The 25,936-nt window shown below is 42.1% G+C and overlaps 2 pseudogenes; both read left to right on the top strand.

Moving 5' to 3' along the window:
• The first annotated feature begins 243 nt into the window (after positions 1-243).
• On the top strand, positions 244-1,228 carry LOC125505955 (BTB/POZ and MATH domain-containing protein 1 pseudogene; annotated as a pseudogene).
• An 831-nt stretch (positions 1,229-2,059) lies between these two features.
• LOC147987468 (putative carboxylesterase Os04g0669600) lies at positions 2,060-3,477 on the top strand (annotated as a pseudogene).
• Positions 3,478-25,936: the final 22,459 nt, after the last annotated feature.

Below are 25,936 nucleotides of genomic sequence, written 5' to 3'. Positions count from 1 at the left end.
AAAGCAAAAAAAATAGAGTGACAATTATGATAATTGTCAAAAACTAAGAGTGGCAATTGTGATAATTGCCTACAGTACCTGAGCTGAGTTGGGATTTGAGTGAACTGGCCGAAGTGGTAGCAGCCCATGGTCCAGCTGTAGAGCAGAACAGAGGAGAGTTCGAGCATAGCAGAGTTCGGTAGCTGCCAAAAACCCTATCGTCGCCGCCGCCGCCCTAATTTCCCCTCCGCACGAGCGCCGGCAATGACGGCACCGCAGAGGCCTACTTCGGCGACTACGGCTTCCGCGTGCATCCTGGATACGGCACGGGGCACACACGTGTTCACGGTCGCTGGCTACAGGCTGCACAATGGCCTCGGCGTCGGCAACTTCATCAGATCTGCCACCTTCGCCATCGGCGGCTACGACTGGTGCTTCCGCTACTACCCCGACGGATTCAGTTCTGAATACAAGGACCACGTTTCAGTCTGCGTCGAGCTCGTGAGGGCGCTCTACGACTTGAGGCTTACCAACCGGGCCACCGGTCTGTCGTCACTCATCTTCTCCCGGCCTTTGTCCTTCCCGGCGTTCGACTCCTGCAAGAACGACCATGTCAGGGGGGCTTACATGTTCATGAAGAGAGACCTCTTGGAGGCATCCCCGTACCTGCAGGATGACTGCATCGTGATCCAGTGCGATGTGACTGTTCTTCTGAAGAAAATACCGGCCGTGGCGACCAAGACCACCAAGGCACCCGAGATCGGGGTGCCGCCCTCTGACCTGTCAAATAATCTCGCAAGGCTGCTTGAGGGGAAGAAAAGAGCGGACTTGGTGATCAATGTCAGTGGGGAGACCTTCTAGGCACACAAGATCGTGCTCGCGATGCGGTCTCCGGTCTTCCAAGCAGAGCTCTATGGGCCAATGGCAATGTTCGACACCGAGAAGCAGTGCATTGAGGTTGTGGACATGCAGCCCGCCGTCTTCGGAGCATTTCTTCACTTCATATACACAGGTTCATTGCCTGCCATGGATGACCTCCTTGACAGCCATGACAAGAGGGAGGTGATCAGGCATCTGCTTGTGGCTGCATATAGGTATGCCATGGACAGGCTCAAGCTGATGTGTGAGGCCATCCTCTGCAAGGGTCTAGATGGCCGAGAGTGTCGTCGCCACATTAGCTCTTGCCGATCAGCATCGTTGCAGCAAGCTGAGAGACGCTTGCATGGAGCACATCAAGCACTTCACCTAGACAGAGGAAATGTCTGACCGCCTGACTAGAGAGCATGTATTGCTGTCCTTATAGCTTATATATGTATGTATTTATGTGATATGCACTGCTGTCCTTTAGATCATGTTGTCTTGTCCTGAAGTTTTCACATATATTCGGGAGGAGAATGAGTAAGTTCATCAGAATTTATGTTGGCTAGACCTATATTATATGAATCCATGCCAGCTTCCTGTGAATTGCTGATAATTATATATGTTGGCTAGACCTATATGTGAATCCATCCTAGCTTTTTGTCATCTTGTGAATGTGCTGATATTTATCCTTATCTTCTTTCCTTTTTGTGCTCTTCTTTTTATTAGTCCAGTAAATCTACAATTTAGGCAGGCTAACATCAATGGGCTGCAGGCCATAACCATGTACATTGGTACTGTAGGCAAACAACAATGGAATGTTAGTCTATTGATAGTGCTAATTATACACTATCATAAGTAAACATAACATCTGTTACAGTGCCCAAGGTAGATTATGCCTAGCAGGTTGATCTTCAGTGTATATATATCTCCTCGGGAGTTTGGGCGTATTTGCCAGAGTTTTGTTCCTTCGGAGTTTTGAGACCTTTGGAGGATACTTCTGGTTCCTACTCAGTGGCATGTTACATTTGATGTCATAAGTCATTCTATTTCAGAAGTTAGACACACATTTGAATTGCAACAGGAACAAAATTGTTTCATACTATTGAATTTCTGTTGAATTACAAACATGCCTATTTGTACCTCTGATTTGAAATACCAAACATAACTGTTTTTCCTCTAAATCTAAATTGCAAACCTGCCTGTTTTCGCCTGCTAAGGTATGTACACCTGCTGCCCGAATCGTGCCCAAGTTTTGTTAATGATTCGATGGGGGAAACATATATGTGATGTGATCTCATCCTGCTGGTTGACCGATTTGCGGTGTTTCGGCATCCTGGAGTTTCCCATAACCGCTGTAATTCTCTGCTCAATTTACCCTGCTGAAATGACCGCTTACCGTTGAGTCATTTAAGAATACTGTAGCCACTTGCAGTCTCTCGTCAGCAGTATATATGTGTTGATCCAGAGCAGCCTGCGTTACTGCTGAAAACTGGCTAGTGTTACTTGCCGAGGCTGCAATCTGCTTGCTTCAATTTATAGGACTGTTGTTCAAGAATAATAAGTTACTATCTTTTGCACTGTTACTAAATAACAGCATGACATCATTTTCTCATCAATTTTAAGATTTAAAAGATAGAGGAAGTTTTTGAGCACTTTGCATCATAATGGACCTTTTGCACCAAACTGACCCTGTTAGAATCCACATGACAATTCAAGGGCATCAGTGAACAACTTACAAAAGCAGAGTATTTAGAACTCAGAATGGGACAAAGAATAGATAAACTAACCTTAGTTTCTAAACATTTACAGGTTAATACCTATTTTGTTATTATAGCATTATTATTATTTACTTTGCTCATCATCCCCACTCTGTTTCTTAGACCACTGTTAGAGATGAGGAAGGAGTCCTAGAAGCTGTTGAGCATGTGCGCGAAATGTTAGACAGAGAGATGGCTGCCTGAACATGTCCTACAAGCATATTTGTTTGTGGATTGAGCCACTGAGGTGAAGCACTGAAATATGCATCTATCATCTCTGGTGTCAAGATAGCACTCATAAAATTTTGATTTCCATTTGCCTTTCGCAGGTGCTCTAGCCATAGCAAGTTTTCAGCTCTCCCCAAAACTTTAGGTGGGTGTGTTGTTTTCGGTGGTTCAGTTCCTCTGAGCAAATCATTTGCGGACAGGGTGGCAACTGAAGCCAGAAAGGTAACAACAGCCCAGCAACCATGATTAAACTGAACATATTTCATACCAAAATCTTCCAGCAAATGTGTTGTCGTTGATTTCTTAAAAACCTGCAGACGCCGGTTTGATGGTTCCATGGGAAGGCAGATGGGGCGGTACTTTTTGAAGCCGAGCATGCTGGATGCACATTTCTCCAAGAGCTTGGCATGGCCTGCGAATTCAAGGTGGTACACAACCAGATGAATTTCAACATTGGAGCTTTGATTTTTAAGCTTCGCTAACTATATTGTTCTTCATCGCTTTTTTCCTTGAACATGTATGCTATCACACTTGCCCAACTCTTGGTCACTCACTTGTGGATGAAGAGCTCCAGTATTTTTGACGATGGATATTCGACCTTCTAGGGGTGTCTCAAGGTGCTGAAGCTGCAACACCATCATCGGCGTCTTGACCACAATGATTTCCACTAGGTATTCCTCGGTTTCCATTGCCACATGATCCAGTGAAATGTTTACCATACTGCTAGATGACTAGCTGTCTGGCATCTCAGTTCATGTGAGACTGACAAGAGGTCTCTAGGACCGCATGACTTTGGCTTATCAATGATTAATGTTTTTTTGTGGTCGTACGAACATATTTAGCTCAAATTATTACAGTTAATTTTTTTTTGTAGTTAACAGAATTGACAGGTCACTGGTTTTTTGGGGGGGTATTTTTATTTTTAGGATGGGCTTTAGCCTTTTCTATGGTTCGTAATAACCAGTGAGAGGAGTGATCCCAATTCAATTTTTTTATCTTTTTTTTCCTGTAAAAATGGTAGATGCAAAATGGACCTACAAGTCTGTCGTACCAACTCAGAACGATGGTGGAGAAGTCGTACTGGTGGAGGAGTCGTACTTTACTACAGTAATTTGTTTTGCTAATAAACTCTCACTCTATTTGCTTCTATAATTTCGTAATACGATTTGACACATAGGTGGTATTGTGGGTGTTGTCCCGTTTTGAGCAAAGAAAGTTTTTCTTTTTCAAAAGAAAAAAACTAGGCAAGTTCAATCGAGTCCACCGGGATTTTGAAGATGTGGACATACCCCACTCGTCGGTGTCACAGAGAATGTCGTCGTTGTATTATCCACCACAGCGCCACCTAGGCAATAGATAGCACATGGCAACATGATCGGCCGTCACAAACACAGCAAAAAACTTACACCTACGGATGGTAGTTAAAGTGTGATACAGACCCTGCCCCCAAACATTTCCCCTAGTTTCACTGTGTGAGCCCCCTTCCTCTTTTCTTTCCAGTTAAATCTTTTTCACCTTATCTTGTAACTTTAACTAGTATAACGCCCGTGCGTTGCCACGGGCTCTTCAAAATTTATAATCAGTATCTTTCATTTATCATCCCCTCATATTGGGTGATTATGGGGTGCTCTAATTAGAAACACAACAATCAAATATTAGGAAATTTCACCGAACGAACAACAACGAATAATACGATATCTATCAAACGAATAAAATGAGGTCATATTTTTGGTCCGTCATGCACTTCTGTTGAAAAGTGCCTATCCCTTTTAGAATCAACCCACTGTTTGCTCGCACGCAAAAAAAATACATCTCTAAAGTGGGGAACCGATCGGTGCCAAAAAAAAACTCAAACTCCTATCCAATCTCGACTTCGTGCTCTTCCACTTCCATTGATAAAGATGGGACGTCAAGGGTTTCATCATGATGACCTCGAGCAGCCACCGACATCCCTCCCCACATCTACCCCTACCCCCTGCTGCCGCTTGCACTGTCCTTGCTCCTCGAGGGAGCTAGGGACACAATGTTCTCTAGGATGGGCATGACCAGATCCACGAGGAGGCCACATTCTTCCATGGGAACCCAACCAAGCACACCACCCTCCGCAACCATCCAATCCCAGCCTAACAAAGTCAAGACCCGCCATCGATCCACAAATCAGGCTCGCCGCATCCAGGTTCACTGCAAGTCTGCGACGAGTCTGTAGTCGACATCTTGACTTTGGCTATCCCCACGGAAGAATCATCGGATTTTTGCTGAAACTGAAACATACTAAAGTGACACATGCTCGAATTTTTAAATCAGATGACTATCGAAAAGAAGCCGCCCAAGAAAAGTAAATAAGCATCAAGTGTTGAAAGAGAATGATGGACCCTAAGGCCATGAACTGATAAAAGAGAGCAGTCAAGCAATGTAGAGTAGCAGGAATCTAATAACAAGACCTTACCTTCATAAAAATAAGGGAAGAACACTTCCTTCATAGCCTTCCTACAAGTACAGAACATACTAAATTAGCATTGTTTCAGTCTCATTTTTTGCAAATAAAGAGTGTAATAATTACCACCTATTTCATTTGGCACTAAAAATTTCTACCTCTGTCTGACCTCCTGCAGCACTAAAAAAACTCATCACTTACAATATCATAGCCGCACACTCCAAGTCAAAGTAGAACATATATCAAGGATTCTGTGACAACCAACCATGGCCAGATCAGATGGCTTTTAATTGCATTCCATCTCATAATCCAGAGCCCACTCTATCTCAATGGAAATTAAATTTAGGCATGTCACAAGTTGTCATTATTGTTAACATTCAGAAATTTAAATCAAAGGAAATCTATAACCAATTCCAATGCTTGCATTAAGCTGTAATTACATGATATGTAAATGCTGCAAATGCAGAAGTACCACACAACTATGCCACAACCCTAAGAAATGTTTCTATGCTATCCTTCTTAAAACTCCGAAAGAATGCATATATACTATACCCAATTTCACTCACGTGTATTCATGAGCTATGATAAGCACAAAAAATAAACTATGGCAGTAACAACAAATAACAGCAAAGAAGTAATTGCAATCAGTGCAACACACTACATTTGCCGGCATGGAGATCCTAATACTTTTGTACCCTCAATTTTATATTCTTTCCGCGCCACCGCTATCAGCATAACCTTCATTATGCTTTTCTTCAAGGTTTCACTTGAAAAGTACAAGGGCACTGACACACACTACAGCTAAAATTCTCAATAAATAAGCCTCATTTCTATTTATATCCAGTAAGTAAAACTCTGGGATACCAGCATTAAGTATTTTCTACCTGGTAACAAAAAAACACATAAAACCAAATCAGAGCCGCCAAAATGGAAGCCTATCATAATTTAGTTAAGAATCCAAATCACCGCCATTATTCCACAATGAACTGATCAAAGTTTCAACATACCAGTCATAAAGTTTTTCATTTCTCTCATACAAAAATTAAAATAGCTCAACAAATGAAGTCAGAACCTGAACAATGGAAATTTGTCAAGAAATAAGTGACAAGAACTTATCTTATTAGGGGCATGATTTAATAATCAAATGATCACTTTCATATGAATTATAAATATTTTAGAGCATGTTCTTCCTATACATAACAGTAGAGTTGGTACAAAATTTAGTAACCTTTTAAAATCTTCAAGTATCAATCCTGAAATTCAATAGTACTACCTAATAACCCGAACTTGTTTTCGGAAGTGATATACATACGGAGGGAGTACTACCTAATAAATTTGAAGTAGTATACAAATTCAGCCTATGTGCTAAGATTTTTTTTTCCGCACATCGCCCTAGTTCACTTTCAGTTACACTCATGGTTAGGCCGCCATCAACCGGCAGCACCTGCACCTACAGAATTAAACAAGTTTGTAGTCATTTCCGGTTAACCTTAAGGAATCTTCAGGCCGTACTGCCTAAACTTCCTGCATTTCATGCCTAACAGCCCAAATGCACAAAAATTCACTCATATCCTGGACACAACGGCACCAATATGATTCTAATCGAACAAGTAGTAAGTGAAGCAAACCTAACACACCATCATGCTGGTATGAAGTACGAACCTACTGTTGGACGACCGGTTCAGAAGTTCCTGCAATCTCCCCATAATATATTGTACATATCTGCAAGAGATCACAAAAAAAGTAACAAGCTTACTTCTGTAAGCACTAAGCAGTCCAGTAATTCAGGGACAAAGATGGTTACCACTGGCTTACTGGAAGAGGAGATCATGTTTGCTGTTTGCTAGAGTTTTAATCCCTCCGTTCCTAAATATATGTAGTCCATAGTGGGGTAGTTTAGTACGTGTTGCTGCAAATTAGTTCAGTACGTACGAAGCTGTTGCTAATTTCAATGCCTGGCTGTTGCAAGTTTCTAATGAAAAAGTACTTCAGGTCAAAGGTCAGGGAATATACACTTTTGTTATCATGGTTGTTTCCTTATAGTGAACAACTTTGATCACCACTTCAGCAGCTACTATCTATAAGAAGACATTAGCTAAGTAGATACAGGCAAAGAAAGCATGTAGGCAAAACCAGAATTAAAAACATCCTTCTCAATGGAGCTCGTGCAGTTCGGAAGACCCTAATCATCGATGAGGGACCCCTCCGATGGTAGCATGGCGTGACAATTGCCGTCAATGACGACACCCAAAGTACCTTGCACAATCCATCGATCCAGTTCGGAACAATCAAGCACATACCTTGCAAAGTGATGTGGATCTGAAGCAGAGGTGGGAAGGTAAAGGCTCAGGTGAGGTGGAATGAGACGTTGATATAGACGTGCACGCATGAGAATAAGGCGGTGCCCAGGATGGATCTCCATCGGAGGAGGCCGGATCCGCTGGGGAGGAGGTCGCTGTAGTACCTGCCATCTGTGCGGTGGATCACGAGGCTGGCAGGCAGGGGGAGGGGATAGGAGGGAGCGGGTGGGCTAGAGCGCAGATGGCGGGTGCCCCCGACGACGGCTGGGAAGGATGGTGGAGGAGGTGGATGAGGATGGCGGCGGCGGCGTCTGCGATTGCGCCTCGTTCGCAGCCGTGCTGGTGGTGGTCGATGCGAGAGCCGGATGGCGTCGGCCAGAATCAGGCAGGGGCGACAAAGATTTAGAGGAGAGAGAGAATGGAGGCGATGAGCGATGGGAGGAAGGGCCACCGGCGATTGGGGTGGCCTCAGATCCGCCCTCCGTGGCCGCCTATTTCATGGGACGAACACCCGTGCTCACCGTCGGGCTCGCCTTCGGCCGCTGCCTCGCCGACATTCATGACGTAGAGCCCCTTCCTCCGATCCCATTTGCTAGGGAGGAAGCGCCATCCTTCATCGCAGAGAACGAGTCCACACTGAGATCCCAACGAGATCATGATTGCGCCTCCCCAAACCGCAGCGGCACATCCCACTCCATCAACGACCAACCTATATGAGGCGGAGGGTCAGTGTAGGACGCGAGCGCCATCACCATGGACGTGGGGGACGCCGTAGGTGGGAAGGAGGCGGCGACGGCGTCTGTGTCAGGAAGATCGCACGACGGTGGCGGCGTTTACTCGAGGGGATCGAGAGGAGCTGCGTTTGGTGCCGGGTGGGTTCTTTGGTGCGTGCGTGGGGCTGGAGATTGTGATAGGTGATCAGGTGAGGGCGTGCCATACCTGGATCGATAGCCTTACCATACCTAGTGGTAATTTAAATTTATTACCATATTCGATATTTCCCGAGTTATGACCTTACCATACCTGGATTGATAGCCTTTGGGGTAATTTAAATTTATTACCATATAATTACCATATTCAAAATTTCCTGAGTTATGACCTTACCATACCTGGATTGATTTATTACTATACGTGGATTAATTATGATTGATTACCATAAATACGTTGGGTAATTTAAATTTATTACCATATTCGATATTTCCCGAGTTATGACCTTACCATACCTGGATTGATAGCCTTTGGGGTAATTTAAATTTATTACCATATAATTACCATATTCAAAATTTCCTGAGTTATGACCTTACCATACCTGGATTGATTTATTACTATACGTGGATTAATTATGATTGATTACCATAAATACGTTGGGTAATTTAAATTTATTACCATATTCGATATTTCCCGAGTTATGACCTTACCATACCTGGATTGATAGCCTTTGGGGTAATTTAAATTTATTACCATATAATTACCATATTCAAAATTTCCTGAGTTATGACCTTACCATACCTGGATTGATTTATTACTATACGTGGATTAATTATGATTGATTACCATAAATACGTTGGGTATTGCCGGTCAGACGAGAAAAGAGAAAAACCGGTGAGAGGGGCTGGTGGGAGGTGGGACGAAGAAAAACCGGTTGAAAATAAACCGGTTGAAAGTGGGGGGGACTATTCAACCAACTCGTTCATTAGGAGTAGAGATTTGGCAGATTTTGTCTGTTGGTGCAGGAAAGCACCCAACACAACACAACTACCACTACACCTACCAGCTGATCGTGCCAACAAACGGTGACGTCGTTGTTTTCTCATGCTATGTGGACACGCGCAAAAAGCATTTTCAATGGCTCGCGGAGCCCTCTCCACCAATTGCATGCCACCAGCCGAGTGGAATTGAAACCTGATTAGGCCTATGAGACATCTTATGTTTCATGCATCATGCATTTTTTTACATGCATTTCTCACCACAGCACACCTTGTATGGATATCATTTCTTATCTCTAGAGGGACCTTTGCATTCACAACTCTTAAATGACCCCAAAAGATCATTTTTTATGAAGGAAATGCAAGTTAACACTTGTAGCATGACATTACTATACTATATATATGGATGCTTTCATGGACTTGCTTTGAGAACAAAATTACATGTAAATCGAGAGTGATAATGCTCTTGGAGGTGTATCATCGTAGGGTTACATTTCTTCTAGTCTCCCATCAATATATTCGTGAGCTCTGAAATATTGGCGGAAAACAAAGAAACAACAAGGCATTTCACTCCTTTAATTTCTTGCTTGATGTGCGACGAAATCTTTTTCACGTGTTGATCTTTCAAGGTTTTTCCAATACAAAGTCACAAATACACTTAGCAAAACGATGGTATGCCTTCCTGAATGAAGGACCGTACTGTGGTCTGGCTCCACTCTGGCCCAGCTAACATCCCTAGTTTATGTAGGGAGGAACTCCCTTGCTCCAGAATAATATACTTCTTTTACCCCCGCAAAAAAAGTGATGAAGATAGTTACAATAGAGACCAGGACCATCACATTCTCTAAATTTGTTTAAGTTTTTTTAGTGCTCGTGAGACGCAAGATTTTTTTTCTACGAGACACTCTTACGTGCAGTCAAATCTCGCCTTGCGGATCTTGATGCTCCGCCTCCTGCTTCTTATTGTAATAGGATAGACATATGAATGAATAAATTGAGTCATTGCAAAATGACACACGAGTGTATAAACTAAGTTATCATGGTTCCGTTGACAAATTTGGACACGTTATTGTTTGAGCAATGCAAAATATTTTTGGGACTCCATTGGTTATCCCATTGTCAGTGACAAATAAAAAGTGATGGAATCACCCTCCTCCGCCGCCACTCACGCAATCATCCACATGGTCAGATAGTTCTTAGAACCGACCAGTCTATATTTCTAGTGCGTAAGGCTGGCCTTGGTACATTATTTCCTAGACATATACATCCATGGCTACAGAGTTTCAGGTGTGGGTTATCCTTCTGAAGCCTGGTCTGATTCCTACCAGCTGGCACAAAAAAACATTAATATTTTTTAATGGGAAACGAGCAAGCGATCTGAAACACGGGAAGCGTCATGGTAATTACACTTGAATATCATACTTTTTCATGCATCGCACGCCCCACTCATACAGACAATGAAAATGTGGGTCATATTTGCAGCTCACCATAACCACCAGAAGTCCACACCATATGCAAAATTGTCCACTTCAGTTTATATCTCTGTGTGTGTGTGTGTGTGTGTGGGGGGGGGGGGGGGGGGGGGGGGGTGGGGGGGATGACAAACTTGGAGCCTGCTTCGTTTGGTGAAAATATTTGGCATCTCTAAAAAGTTGAAGTTGATTGGTTGGGCTCCAATTTTAGGCAATCCTTCTACCCAAGTTGGCATTTTTTTGTTAAAACTAATCTTCTCCACCCATAACCTTTGGTAAAGCCGTACTGACATACTGACCATGATTCCATTCAAAATTTTACAGAAAAAGGTTAGCGACTTTCTTCACAAAAATGATGGATGGCTGCAAGGAGCTACTTGGTCTAGAACCAAATTTTGGCAAGACAACATTTGTCAAAGATCAAACTTGGGTGAAATATGAGTAGGGTCGATAGATGAATGTGTTTCATCAAACATACTATATTACATGTATTTCGCGCTACACTATAACTGACAACATGCAGAAATAACATTTCTGATCTCTTTAAAAACATTTCTTCCCTCTTTATTGAAATTTATTTTTACAACTGCTAAATGAATACAAATGAACATATATGAAAACAAGATGTTTCCACATGATATTTCCTAAGCTAGATGACCCACAAGATGAATGAATATCAAACTTACATGCAGTTTCACACTTCCAAGATGTATGATGCCTTTCGGAACTTATTGAATGTGCCATGCTAGGTTACATTTCCTCGTTCAATATATTTGTGACCCCTAAGATACTGGAGGAAAGGAAAGAAACTCAATGCATTTACTTATATTTATTTCTCGATAGCTGTCCCACGCAAGATTATGCATGTGTTGTATCATGGGCACCTTTCCAATGGACCGACGTCACTTAGTGAAATTATCGTATGTGTTAGAAGAGAACCCGTTCATAGCACTGAGAATAGTGAAGTCACCATGAAGACTTGGACCATCACATTTTTATAATTTTAGTTTTATATGAATTTGTTTTCAAGACATGTTTTTACAAGACACTCCTATTAAAGGAAATTTGGATCTTTTACCGATGGATCTTGTGAATAGTCCCACACCCTTGCCGAAACTGGCTTAGAGAATGGTTCCAAAGCCACAAGGCAGGGAGCAAGGTGGGGGATATACTGTGTCGTAAAACACTACCAAACCCACGCATTCTCAGCCTCCATAACCACATCCGCACAACAGATGCCTTAGAAGAATGATTTTTCCTCCCTCGTATTGTTCACCAACATAAACCTCTGTCGTGCCGATTGATTGGGAATTTGGGAATTCCACCTATTCGGATGGTGCCCCCCCACCCCCGGCGGTGGTGATAGAGTGTGCGCTCGTCTTTCTGGTCAAACTTTAAAATGGAATCATGGGCACTCCGTTGGTACCAAAGGAGTTCTTGAGTTGGCAGAATTTTAAATATTATTAGAGGTCCATGACTTTATGTGTTTCATCACTCATTTAAGTAACATGCATTTCTTGCTACACCACAACCAACACTAAGCACTCATAACATTTCACATCATTGAAGTGTAGCTTGCGTTCACAATTCTTCAATGACCACCAAAAGAATATACATGAAGTCAAGATGTTTCTACATGAGCTATTGTATAGTACATGATCCCAAAAGAAATGGATACCTTTCTGAAAAATCTACCCATGCTATATATACATAAGTTGTTTGGAAACAAAACTATGTCTAGGTTGAGTACAATAGTCTTCGCAAATGGATCATGCTATAGTCTTACATGTCTTCCCTTCCCCATCTAATATATCTGAGCAGTGAGATATGGGAGGAAAACAAATAAACTAGATAGCATCTCCTTCTTTTAGTTTATCTGTATTTGTCCAATGCGGTTTTGGTTACGCGCTTTTTCTATGATGTCGTTTCAAGAGATTATGATGATGTTGTCATGCTAGTTGATAATATGGTTTTCTGATGAGAAAACTTATGCTATATGGTAGAAACATGAGCCAGATCATAGCATGCAACCTCTCGGCATGAGCTCCACCAGCAGGCACAGTGAACAGAATCCCCACGATCACCTAAACAGGCTCATTTGTCTAAATTCAGCTTTACAATATGTGATTTACTATGAGATGGGAGTATCTTTCGGCAAGTCACTCAAATTATAGGGAGTTCAATATTTGTCTAAAGGAGGGTTATGTTGCAGGCTTGTAATAGGATAATCATACAAATGGAAATTTGATAATCAGTAATTCTTAGCAATTAAAAGACAAACTTACACATTTTGGTGCGACTTATGCAAATATCATAGTCCCACTCGTGTGTGACGAATAAGAAAGCAATGCAATCTTCCAGAATGGGCGCCTCCTAGCCATCGCTCCCACCCACGGCACCAGCAACGACAACGGGGGTAGGGTGAGGCCCCGCACGCTGCCACCATCGTCGTCATGCAGAGTCCACGCCTTCCATGCCTGCACTCTTTTCTCTTCCCACACCCTTCATCAGCACAAATCACCCCCTCAGCGGTTAGTTCTTCGGTGACTCCGCGCTATCCGTATGGGGCCTCCCCCTGCTCCTGCTGCGGCGGCGGCGAGGGCTGGTGTTGTGGCTGCATGGCTCCGGTGAGACGGGCAAACAGAGCCGAGCCACCTGCTTCTCCGACGCCACCATCACTTGTGGTTTCTGATTGGAGGGAGAACAACACGTGTGATCTCACCCTGTTTCTCAATTGATTTGCTGTGTTTCTATTGTAGGTGACGTGGTGATCAGTGCTTGGTTCGGCATCTCGGAGGTCCCCATAACCGTCATAATTCCCTGCTCAATTAACGCCAGAAACAATTGTTTGATGTTGATGTTCCGTTTGTTACATAGACTGTAGCCATGCACGTTTTTGTCTTCAGTACTCAATATTTGTTGCTACAATTTACCACTAAAAATTGCCTAACACTATTTACTGATGTTGCTGCAGTTTGCACAGTATGCATGCATCAGAAACCAAGCTTGCTTGATAGTAGTTTGTTCGCAGACCATTACAAAGAAAATGTTCCTTTGGAACATGATGAACAAGGTTTTGTTCTGTGGTAGTGTTACTTTAGAACAAAGATGACATTATTTTCTCTTGAATAAATTTAAACTATAGAGTAAGTTCTTGTGTACTTTGCATTATACTAAAAGGCACTTGCTCTAAGTTAACCATTTTAGAATCCTCATGACCATTAGAGGACATCAGTGTACAAGTTACAAAAACAGAGTACCTGGAGTCCGGGTATACAACACATAGTAGGATGAGAATATATATTCGGCCTCATAGCTCGACACACCCAAACACTGCACCCACCCACCATTTGTCGCCACACAGAGGCCATGGCTCCCAAGCCTTCACTCTTTCCTCTCCAACATCCTCCACTAGTATAACTACCACTTCATTACCTTCCATGTCGTTGATCCATTGGTGACAAGCCCGCACTATCCGAATGACAACTCCATCTGCGATGATGATGGTGGATAGGCTCGTGTTTGGTTCCAAGGTGTCACGAGATGGGCAAGCAGAGATGAACCCAAGTCGCCCCCTACTTCTTTGTCTCCCCTGCCCTCCGCATGCTGTTTCTCACTGCCCCATCACTGGCTACACTACGTTCTTTGGCGCCCAAATGTTGTTCAAGAATCAAGACTAGTAACACACGAACGTCGTATGCATGTTAATTCATCATTTTTTTAGCTGAGAGGACAAAATTATGTTGTGGTGATTTAGGAAGAATTGTTATAGTAACAAGAAACATTTTCTAAATTTTGGGTATATGGCATAGAATGGACCTTAATTTCAGCATAAAGCTATTGTTACGCCATTGAGAATTTAACAACAAGTACTATATTAGTCATGGTATTGAGGTGTACTAAACTTAGGCTTCATCCCACATGAGATCATTCTTATCATGATCAAGAGGAAATTAGTATGGAGTCCATTAACTGGTCAACAATACTTGAGAACACCTAGTTACTATAAGACTACTCACAGTGGGGAGTAACTTCGACTATTAACATGCATATGTTACTAGTCTATGCTACTACTCCATAGTGGGGAGTAACATATGTGTGGTGTTATGCAACCCTTCATTATTAGCTTGCAAACTCATCTTGTCTTGCTATGTGTAATGTTACTCATAGTATAAGTAACTAGCTATGTCTCTCAATTCATCTCCCTCATTAAATTATTGCCACATAAGCAAATTTGCTAAATTGGACCTTAGGTTACTCAAACTTGGGTTCCAACACTTAGAACATTTTGGCCACATTCTAAGCACTCTCTTTAGGTTGTGCCCAAGACAACCTTGAGACCTGGACCATCTCTGAACACCATTTAGTTTTATTGCCTTTTACTTATTTTCAATTATTAAATTAACAAATATTACTCAAACTTGGGTTCCAACACTTAGAACATTTTCTTAGCTATTTGTAAAAGAAAAACTATCCTTTTAGCTCAAGAGAAGTGCATATTACAACCCCCCCCCCCCCCCCAACTCTAGGCCTAGTCTAATATACACCCCCCCAACTCCAATACCGTCTAATCTACAACCCCCACTCTCAAAATTGTCCAGAATCCAACCCTCCCTCACCAACCGCTTGACTGGGGTGAATAGTAAATTCAAAAAATAAAATAAAAAATGTAATTATTTTTTGTATTTACGTTTCATTTGACGAAAAAATCAACTTTTTTAAAAGATCTGTAAAAACGAAAAGTAGGAAAAACAATTTTTTTGCTCACTCATCTGCACCTAGTGAATAGTACATTCAAAAAACATATGAATTTATTTTTTGCATGTAAGATGTCTCAACATGTGAGGTCCTTGTTGGGGAACGCAGTAATTTCAAAAAAAAATCCTATGCACACGCAAGATCTATCATGGTGATGCATAGCTATGACAGGGAAGAGTGTTGTCCATGTACCCTCGTAAACCGTAAGCGGAAGCGTTATGACAACGCGGTTGATGTAGTTGTACGTCTTTATGATCCAACCGATCCTAGTACCGAAAGTACGGCACCTCCGTGATCTGCACACGTTTAGCTCGGTGACGTCCCACGAACTCTCGATACAGTTGAGTGTGGAGGGAGAGCTTCGTCAGCACGCTGGCGTGATGACGGTGATGATGAAGCTACCGGCGCAGGGCTTCGCCTAAGCACTACGACGATATGACCGAGGTGGATTGCGGTGGAGGGGGGCACCACACACGGCTACGACAATGATCAACTTGTGTGTCTATGGGGTGCCTCCTTCCCTCGTATATAAAGGAGTGGAGGAGGGGGAGGGCCGGCCCTCTATGGCGCGCCCTAGGGGAGTCCTACTCCCACCGGGAGTAGGATTCCTCCCTTCCAAGTAGTAGGAGTAGGGGAGAAGGAAGGGGAGGAGAGGGGGAAGGAAGGGGGGAGGCCCCCACCCAACTCGGATTGGGCTAGGGGGCACGCCTCCCACCTTTTCCCTTCCTATCCTCTATTCCACTAAGGCCCAATAAGGCCCATATACCCGCGGGGTTCCGGTAACCTCCCGGTACTCCGGAAAATGCCCGAACTCATTTGGAACCATTCCGATGTCCAAACATAGGCTTCCAATATATCGATCTTTACGTCTCGACCATTTCGAGACTCCTCGTCATGTCTGTGATCATATCCGGGACTCCGAACTATCTTCGGTACATCAAAACACATAAACTCATAATACCGATCGTCATCGAACGTTAAGCGTGCGGACCCTACGGGTTCGAGAACTATGTAGACATGACCGAGACTCATCTCCGGTCAATAACCAATAGCAAAACCTGGATGCTCATATTGGTTCCTACATATTCTACGAAGATCTTCATCGGCCAAACCGCACAACAACATACGTTTGTTCCCTTTGTCGTCGGTATGTTACTTGCCCGAGATTCCATCGTTGGTATGTCAATACCTAGTTCAATATCATAACCGACAAGTCTCTTTACTCGTTCTGTAATGAATCATCCTGCAACTAACTCATTAGTCACATTGCTTGCAAGGCTTATAGTGATGTGCATTACCAAGAGGGCCCAGAGATACCTCTCTGATACTCGGAGTGACAAATCCTAATCTCGTTCTATGCCAACTTGACAAACACCATCGGAGACACCTGTAGAGCATCTTTATAGTCACCTAGTTACGTTGTGACGTTTGATAGCACACTAAGTGTTCCTCCGGTATTCGGGAGTTGCATGATCTCATAGTCATAGAAACATGTATAAGTTATAGAGAAAGCAATAGCAACAAACTAAACGATCATCGTGCTAAGATAACGGATGGGTCAAGTCAATCACATCATTCTCTAATGATGTGATCCTGTTAATCGAATGACAATTCATGTCTATGATCAGGAAACATAACCATCATTGATTCAACGAGCTAGTCAAGTAGAGGCATACTAGTGACACTCTGTTTGTCTATGTATTCACACATGTACTAAGTTTCCGGTTAATACAATTCTAGCATGAATAATAAAAATTTATCATGATATAAGGAAATATAAATAACAACTTTATTATTGCCTCTAGGGCATATTCCCTTCAGTCTCCCACTTGCACTAGAGTCAATAATCTAGATTACATTGTAATGATTCTAACACCCATGGAGTCTTGGTGTTGATCATGTTTTGCTCGTGAGAGAGGCTTAGTGAACGGGTCTGCAACATTCAGATCCATATGTATCTTGCAAATCTCTATGTCTCCCTCCTTGACTTGATCGCGGATGGAATTGAAGTGTCTTTTGATGTGCTTGGTTCTCTTGTGAAAGCTGGATTCCTTTGCCAAGGCAATTGCACCAGTATTGTCACAAAAGATTTTCATTGGACCCGATGCACTAGGTATTACACCTAGATCGGATATGAACTCCTTCATCCAGACTCCTTCATTTCCTACTTCCGAAGCAGCTATGTACTCTGCTTCACACGTAGATCCCGCCACGACGCTTTGCTTGGAACTGCACGAACTGACAGCTCAAGCATTTAATAAAAATATGTATCCGGTTTGTGACTTAGAGTCATTCGGATCGGTGTCAAAGCTTGCATCGACGTAACCGTTTACGATGAGCTCTTTGTCACCTCCATAAACGAGAAACATATCCTTAGTCCTTTTCAGGTATTTCAGGATGTTCTTGGCCGCTGTCCAGTGATCCACTCCTGGATTACTTTGGTACCTCCCTACTAAACTAATAGCAAAGCAAACATCAGGTCTGGTACACAGCATTGCATACATGATAGAACCTATGGCTGAAGCATAGGGAATGACTTTCATTTTCTCTCTATCTTCTGCAGTGGTCGGGCATTGAGTCTGACTCAACTTCACACCTTGTAACACAAGCAAGAACCCTTTCTTTGCTTGATCCATTTTGAACTTCTTCAAAACTTTATCAAGCTTTGTGCTTTGTGAAAGTCCAATTAAGCGTCTTGATCTATCTCTATAGATATTGATGCCCAATATATAAGCAGCTTCACCGAGGTCTTTCATTGAAAAATTCTTATTCAAGTATCCTTTTATGATATTCAGAAATTCAGTATCATTTCCGATCAACAATATGTCATCTACATATAATATCATAAATGCTATAGAGCTCCCACTCACTTTCTTGCAAATACAGGCTTCTCCAAAGGTATGTATAAAACCATATGCTTTGATCACACTATCAAAGCGTATGTTCCAACTCCGAGAGGCTTGCACCAGTCCATAAATGGATCGTTGGAGCTTGCACACTTTGTTAGCACCTTTTGGATCGACAAAACCTTCTGGTTGCATCATATACAACTCTTCTTTAAGATATCCATTAAGGAATGCAGTTTTGACATCCATTTGCCAAATTTCATAATCATAAAATGCGGCAATTGCTAACATGATTCTGACAAACTTAAGCATCGCTACGGGTGAGAAGGTCTCATCATAATCAACTCCTTGAACTTGTCAAAAACCTTTTGCAACAAGTCGAGCTTTGTAGACAGTAACATTACCGTCAGCGTCAATCTTCTTGAAGATCCATTTATTCTCTATGGCCTGCCGATCATCGGGCAAGTCAACCAAAGTCCACACTTTGTTCTCTTACATGGATCCCATCTGAGATTTCATGGCCTCAAGCCATTTTGCGGAATCTGGGCTCATCATCGCTTCCTCATAGTTCGTAGGTTCGTCATGGTCAAGTAACATGACCTCCAGAACATGATTACCGTACCACTCTGGCGCGGATCTTACTCTGGTTGACCTATGAGGTTGGGTAGTAACTTGATCAGAAGTTTCATGATCATCATCATTAGCTTGCTCACTTACTAGTGTAGGAATCACTGGAACTGATTTCAGTGATGAACTACTTTCCAATAAGGGAGCAGGTATAATTACCTCATCACGTTCTACTTTCCTCTCACTCACTTCTTTTGAGAGAAACTCCTTCTCTAGAAAGGATCCATTCTTAGCAACGAATATCTTGCCTTCAGATCTGTGATAGAATGTGTACCCAACAGTCTCCTTTGGGTATCCTATGAAGACACATTTCTCTGATTTGGGTTCGAGCTCATCAGGTTGAAGCTTTTTCACATAAGCATCGCAGCCCCAAACTTTAAGAAACTAAAATTTGGGTTTCTTGCCAAACCACAGTTCATAAGGTGTCGTCTCAACGGATTTAGACGGTGCCCTATTTAACGTGAATGCGGCTGTCTCTAAAGAATAACCCCAAAATGATAGCGGTAAATCAGTAAAAGACATCATAGATCGCACCATATCTAGTGAAGTATGATTACGACGTCCGGACACACCATTACGATGTGGTGTTCCGGGTGGCGTGAGTTGCGAAACTATTCCACATTGTTTCAAATGAAGACCAAACTCGTAACTCAAATATTCTCCTCCACGATCAGATCATAGAAACATTATTTTCTTGTTACGATGATTTTCCACTTCACTCTGAAATTGTTTGAACTTTTCAAATGTTTCAGACATATGTATCATTAAGTAGATATACCCATATCTGCTCAAATCATCTGTGAAGGTGAGAAAATCATGATATCCGCCGTGAGCCTCAATGATCTTTGGACCACATACATCAGTATGTATGATTTACAATAACTCTGTTGCTCGCTCCATTGTTCTGGAGAACGAAGTTTTAGTCATCTTGCCCATGAGGCATGGTTCGCAAGTACCAAGTGATTCATAATCGAGTGATTCTAGAAGTCCATCAGAATGGAGTTTCTTCATGCGCTTTACACCAATATGACCCAAACGGTAGTGCCACAAGTAAGTTGAAGTATCATTATCAACTCTGCATCTTTTGGCTTCAATACTATGAACATGTGTATCACTACTATCAAGATTTAGTAAAAATAGACCACTCATCAAGGGTGCATGACCAAAAAAGATATTACTCATATAAATAGAACAACCATTATTCTCTGATTTAAATGAATAACCGTCTCACATCAAACTAGATCGAGATATAATGTTCATGCTCAATTCTGGCACCAAATAATAATTATTTAGGTCTAAAACTAATCCCGAAGGTAGATGTAGAGGTAGCGTGCCGACGGCGATCACATCGACTTTGGAACCATTTCCCACGCGCATCGTCACCTCGTCCTTAGCCAATCTTCACTTAATCCGTAGCCCCTGTTTTGAGTCGCAAATATTAGCAAATGAACCAGTATCAAATACCTAGGCGCTACTGCGAGCATAAGTAAGGTACACATCAATAACATGTATACCAAATATACCTTTCACTTTGCCATCCTTCTTCTCCGCCAAATACTTGGGGCAGTTCCGCTTCCAGTGACCAGTCCCAGAAAAGTGTCTTGATGACCCACAAGTGTAGGGGATCTATTGTAGCTTTTCGATAAGTAAGAGTGTTGAACCCAACGAGGAGCAGAAGGAAATGATAAGCAGTTTTCAGTAAGGTATTCTCTGCAAGCACTAAAATTATCGGTAATAGATAGTTTTGTGATAAGGTAATTTGTAACGAGTAGCAAGTAATAAAAGTAAATAAGGTGCAGAAAGATGGCCCAATCCTTTTTGTAGCAAAGGACAAGCCTGGACAAACTCTTATATGAAGGAAAGCGCTCCCGAGGACACATGGGAATTATCGTCAAGCTAGTTTTCATCACGTTCATTTGATTTGCGTTTGGTACTTTGATAATTTGATATGTGGGTGGACCGGTGCTTGGGTACTGTCATTACTTGGACAAGCATCCCACTTATGATTAACCCCCATTGCAAGCATACGCAACTACAACAGAAGTATTAAGGTAAATCTAACCATAGCATGAAACATATGGATCCAAATCAGCCCCTTACGAAGCAACACATAAACTAGAGTTTAAGCTTCTGTCACTCTAGCAACCCATCATCTACTTATTACTTCCCAATGCCTCCCTCTAGGCCCAAACAATGGTGAAGTGTCATGTAGTCGACGTTCACATGACACCACTAGAGGGATGACAACATACATCTCATCAAAATATCGAACGAATACCAAATTCACATGACTACTAATAGCAAGACTTCTCCCATGTTCTCAGGAACAAATGTAACTACTCACAAAGCATATTCATGTTCATAATCAGAGGGGTATTAATATGCATAATCGATCTAAACATATGACCTTCCACCAAGTAAACCAACTAGCATCAACTACAAGGAGTAATCAACACTACTAGCAACCCACAGGCACCAATCTGAGGTTTGGATACAAAGATTGGATACAAGAGATGAACTAGGGTTTGAGATGACATGGTGCTGGTGAAGATGCTGATGGAGATTGCTCCCCTCCCGGTGAGAGGATCGTTGGTGATGACGATGGTGATGATTTCCCCCTCCCGAAGGGAAGTTTCCCCGGCAGAACAGCTCCGCCGGAGCCCTAGATTGGTTCTGCCAAGGTTCCACCTCATGGCGGCGGAGTCTCATACCAAAAGCTTACTTATGATTTTTTTCCTCGACGAAAGACTCCATATAGCAGAAGATGGGCATCGGAGGGCCACCAGGGGGCCCACGAGGCAAGGGGCACGCCTAGGGGGGTAGGGCGCGCCACCCACCCTCGTGGCCAGGGTGTGGCCCCCCTCTGGAAATTCTTGCGCTCAGTATTTTTATATATTATGGAAATAGCTTCCGTGAAGTTTCAAGACTTTTGGAGCTGTGCAGAATAGGTCTATAATATTTGCTCCTTTTCCAGCCCAGAATCCCAGCTGCCGGCATTCTCCCTCTTCATGTAAACCTTGTAAAATAAGAGAGAATATGCATAAGTATTGTGACATAATGTGTAATAATAGCCCATAATGCAATAAATATCGATATAGAAGCATCATACAAAATGGACGTATCAAATCCCCCAAGCTTAGACCTCGCTTGTCCTCAAGCGAAAGCCGAAATCAAAAAATATGTCCACATGTTTAGAGATAGAGGTGTCGATAAAAATAAAATACGAACATGAGGGCATCATGATCATTCTTAGAACAACAACATATATATTGTCATATGATCTCTTATGCTCAAGTAACAATTCGATCACAATTTCAAGTATGAATCATAAACTTCATTGAAAGCTAACAAACTCTAATCTCAGTCATTGAGGCAATTGCAATTTATCATAACATAGGAAATAGTCAATATAAGAGCTGTTCAGCAAGTCCATGATGACCCACAAGTATAGGGGATCTATTGTAGTCCTTTCGATAAGTAAGAGTGTCAAACCCAACGAGGAGCAGAAGGAAATGATAAGCGGTTTTCAGCAAGGTATTCTCTACAAGTACTGAAATAAGTGGTAACAGATAGTTTTGTGATAAGATAGGTTGTAACGAGCAACAAGTAACAAAAGTAAATAAAGTGCAGCAAGATGGCCCAATCCTTTTGTAGCAAAGGACAAGCCGGAATAACTCTTATAATAGGAAAAGCGCATCTGAGGACACATGGGAATATCATCAAGCTAGTTTTCATTACGTTCATATGATTCACGTTCGATACTTTGATAATTTGATATGTGGGTGGACCGGTGCTTGGGTGTTGTTCTTACTTGAACAAGCATCCCACTTATGATTAACCTCTATTGCAAGCATCCGTAACTACAACAAAAGTATTAAGGTAAACCTAACCATAGCATGAAACATATGGATCCAAATCAGCCCCTTACGAAGAAACGCATAAACTAGGGTTTAAGCTTATGTCACTCTAGCAACCCATCATCTACTTATTACTTCCCAATGCCTTCCTCTAGGCCCAAATAATGGTGAAGTGTTATGTAGTCGACGTTCACATAACACCACTAGAGGCTAGACAACATACATCTTATCAAAATATCAAACGAATACCAAATTCACATGGCTACTCATAGCAAGACTTCTCCCTTGTCCTCAGGAACGAACGTAATTACTCACAAAGCATATTCATTTTCATAATCAGAGGGGTAACAATATGCATATAGGATCTGAACATATGATCTTCCACCAATTAAACGAACTAACATCAACTACAAGGAGTAATCAACACTACTAGCAACCTACTAGCACCAATCCCGGACTTTGAGACAAGAATTGGATACAAGAGATGAACTAGGGTTTGGAGATGAGATGGTGCTGGTGAAGATGTTGATGGAGATTGCCCTCTCCCGATGAGAGGAGCGTTGGTAATGACGATGGTGATGATTTCCCCTCCGGGAGGGAAGTTTCCCCGGCAGAACAGCTCTGCCGGAGCTCTAGATTGGATCCGCCAAGGTTCCGCCTCGTGGCGGCGGAGTCTCGTCCCGAAAAGTTCCTTCTTATTTTTTTCTCATTGAAAGACCTCATATAGGAGAAGATGGGCGTCGGAGAGCCACCAGGGGGCCCACGAGGTAGGGGGGCGCGCCCTAGGGGGCGCCCCCACCCTCGTGAGTAGGGTGTGGGCCCCCTGGCCTTCATCTTTGGCCTGGATTTTTCTTTATTTCTTTTAAGACGCTCTGTGGAGTTTCAGGACTTTTGGAGTTGCGCAGAATAGGTCTCTAATATTTGCTCCTTTTCCAGACCAGAATTCCAGCTGCCGGCATTCTCCCTCCTTATGTAAACCTTGTAAAATAAGAGAGAATAGCCATAAGTATTGTGACATAAAGTGAAATAACAGTCCATAATGCGATAAATATCGATATAAAAGCATGATGCAAAATGGACGTATCAACTCCCCCAAGCTTAGACCTCGCTTGTCCTCAAGCTAAATGCCGATAACAATAAATATGTCCTCATGTTTAGAGGTAGAGGCGTCGATAAAAAATAAAATACGGACATGAAGGCATCATGATTATTCTTATAACAACAACATATATAGATTTTGTCATATGATTACTTATGTTCAAGTGATGATCTATTCACAATGCAAGAGTATAAATCATAAACCTTATTGGGCTTTGACAAACTATAATCTCAATCATCGAAGCAATTGTAATTTATCATAACATCGGAAAGAGTCTATGTCAGAGCTAAAAAGCAAGTCCACATACTCAACTATCACTTAGTCCTCCATAATTGCTAACACTCACGCGATACTTGTGGTTACGGAGTTTTAATCGGACACCGAGAAAGATAGGGGCTTATAGTTTTGCCCCACAACCTTTTACCTCAAGGGTAATGTCAACAATAATGATTCATGCTCCCCTACATCCAATTAGATATATATATATATATATATATATATCATGTTGTTTCCAACATGTTGAGCTTGCCAAAGGATAAAATGAAAAACAAAAGGTGAAGATCACCATGACTCTTGCATAAGGTAGAAGATAATAATAAAGGATAGGCCCTTCGCAGAGGGAAGCAGAGGTTGCCATGCGCTTTTATGGTTGGATATATAAAATCTCGATGCGAAAGAACGTCACTTTATATTGCCCCTTGTGATATGAACCTTTATTATGCAGTCCGTCGCTTTTATTACTTCCACATCACAAGATCGTATAAAGCTTATTTCTCCCACACCAATCAATCATACATATTTAGAGCAATTTTTATTGCTTTGCACCGATGACAACTTACTTGAAGGATCTTACTCAATCCATAGGTAGATATGGTGGACTCTCATGGCAAAACTGGTTTAAGGATATTTGGAAGCACAAGTAGTATTTCTACTTGGTGCTGAGAATTTGGCTAGCATGAGGGGGAAAGGCAAGCTCAAAAAGTTAGAGGATCCATGACAACATACTTTATCTCATATATAAGAAAGACATAACTCATTACGTTGTCTTCCTTGTCCAACATCAACTCTTTAGCATGTCATATTTTAATGAGTGCTCCCAATCATAAAAGATGTCAATGATAATATATCTATATGTGAAAACCTCTCTTTCCTTATTACTTCCTATTAATTGCAACAATGACCAAAGCTATGTCTGCCAACTCCCAACAACTTTTAATCATCATAGTCCTTCTATGTGAAGTCATTACTCTCAATAAGATCAATATGAACTTTTTGTTTATTTTTATTCTTTTCTCTTTTCCTTTATTCACCCAAGATCATGGAAAAATAATCAAGCCCTTGACTCAACACTAATCTTTATTATATATAGCTCACGGACTCGATTACATAGAGAGATCATAAAGCAAAACTCAAAACTAGATCATGCCATAAACTTTATTCTACTAGATCAAGATACTACTAATAGGATCAAACTAAGAAAACGGTAAAGATAGGAGTTGTCATTGTGATACGATACCGGGGCACCTCCCCCAAGCTTGGAAGTTGCCAAGGGGAGTGCCCATACCCATGTGATTATATCTCCTTCTTTGTTGTTGGTGTAATATTCTTGGCGATTATTCCTCTCAGGATACGGTTCTCCTCCTCGAGCTTATTGACTTGCTGCTTGAGGTCCATGATTTCCTTACGAAGCTTTCCTGTGACAGCTAAAGCTCCTTGCACCCAAGGGTGTTGCATAGCTGTGGGAGAACAAGTGACACTCCTCTTCATATTTTCATAAGAAATCTAACATTAGAAGGGATAACCGAGTTTGGAATAGCTGAGCTCTATAGTTCCCCCATTGTGAACCCAGCTCGGAGGCGAGAGGTGACTTCTTGATCCTCCATAGCATCTACTCTCATCAAGTCAGCCTCCATCTCCTCCTCCGTTGCTGGCCCAAAGTGGTCAGCGTCGCTGTTTGCCCTTGGTTCCGGTGCCGGATTAGATACCCGGCTCTCCCCGATTGACTCTTGAGA

This window comes from Triticum urartu, chromosome 2A, assembly GCF_056163025.1.
Source record: "Triticum urartu cultivar PI428250 chromosome 2A, HENAU_Tu73, whole genome shotgun sequence".
NCBI classification, from domain to species: domain Eukaryota; kingdom Viridiplantae; phylum Streptophyta; class Magnoliopsida; order Poales; family Poaceae; genus Triticum; species Triticum urartu.
The sequence above is the reverse complement of the archived record's forward strand: the minus strand, read 5'-3'. Positions and strand labels throughout refer to the sequence as shown.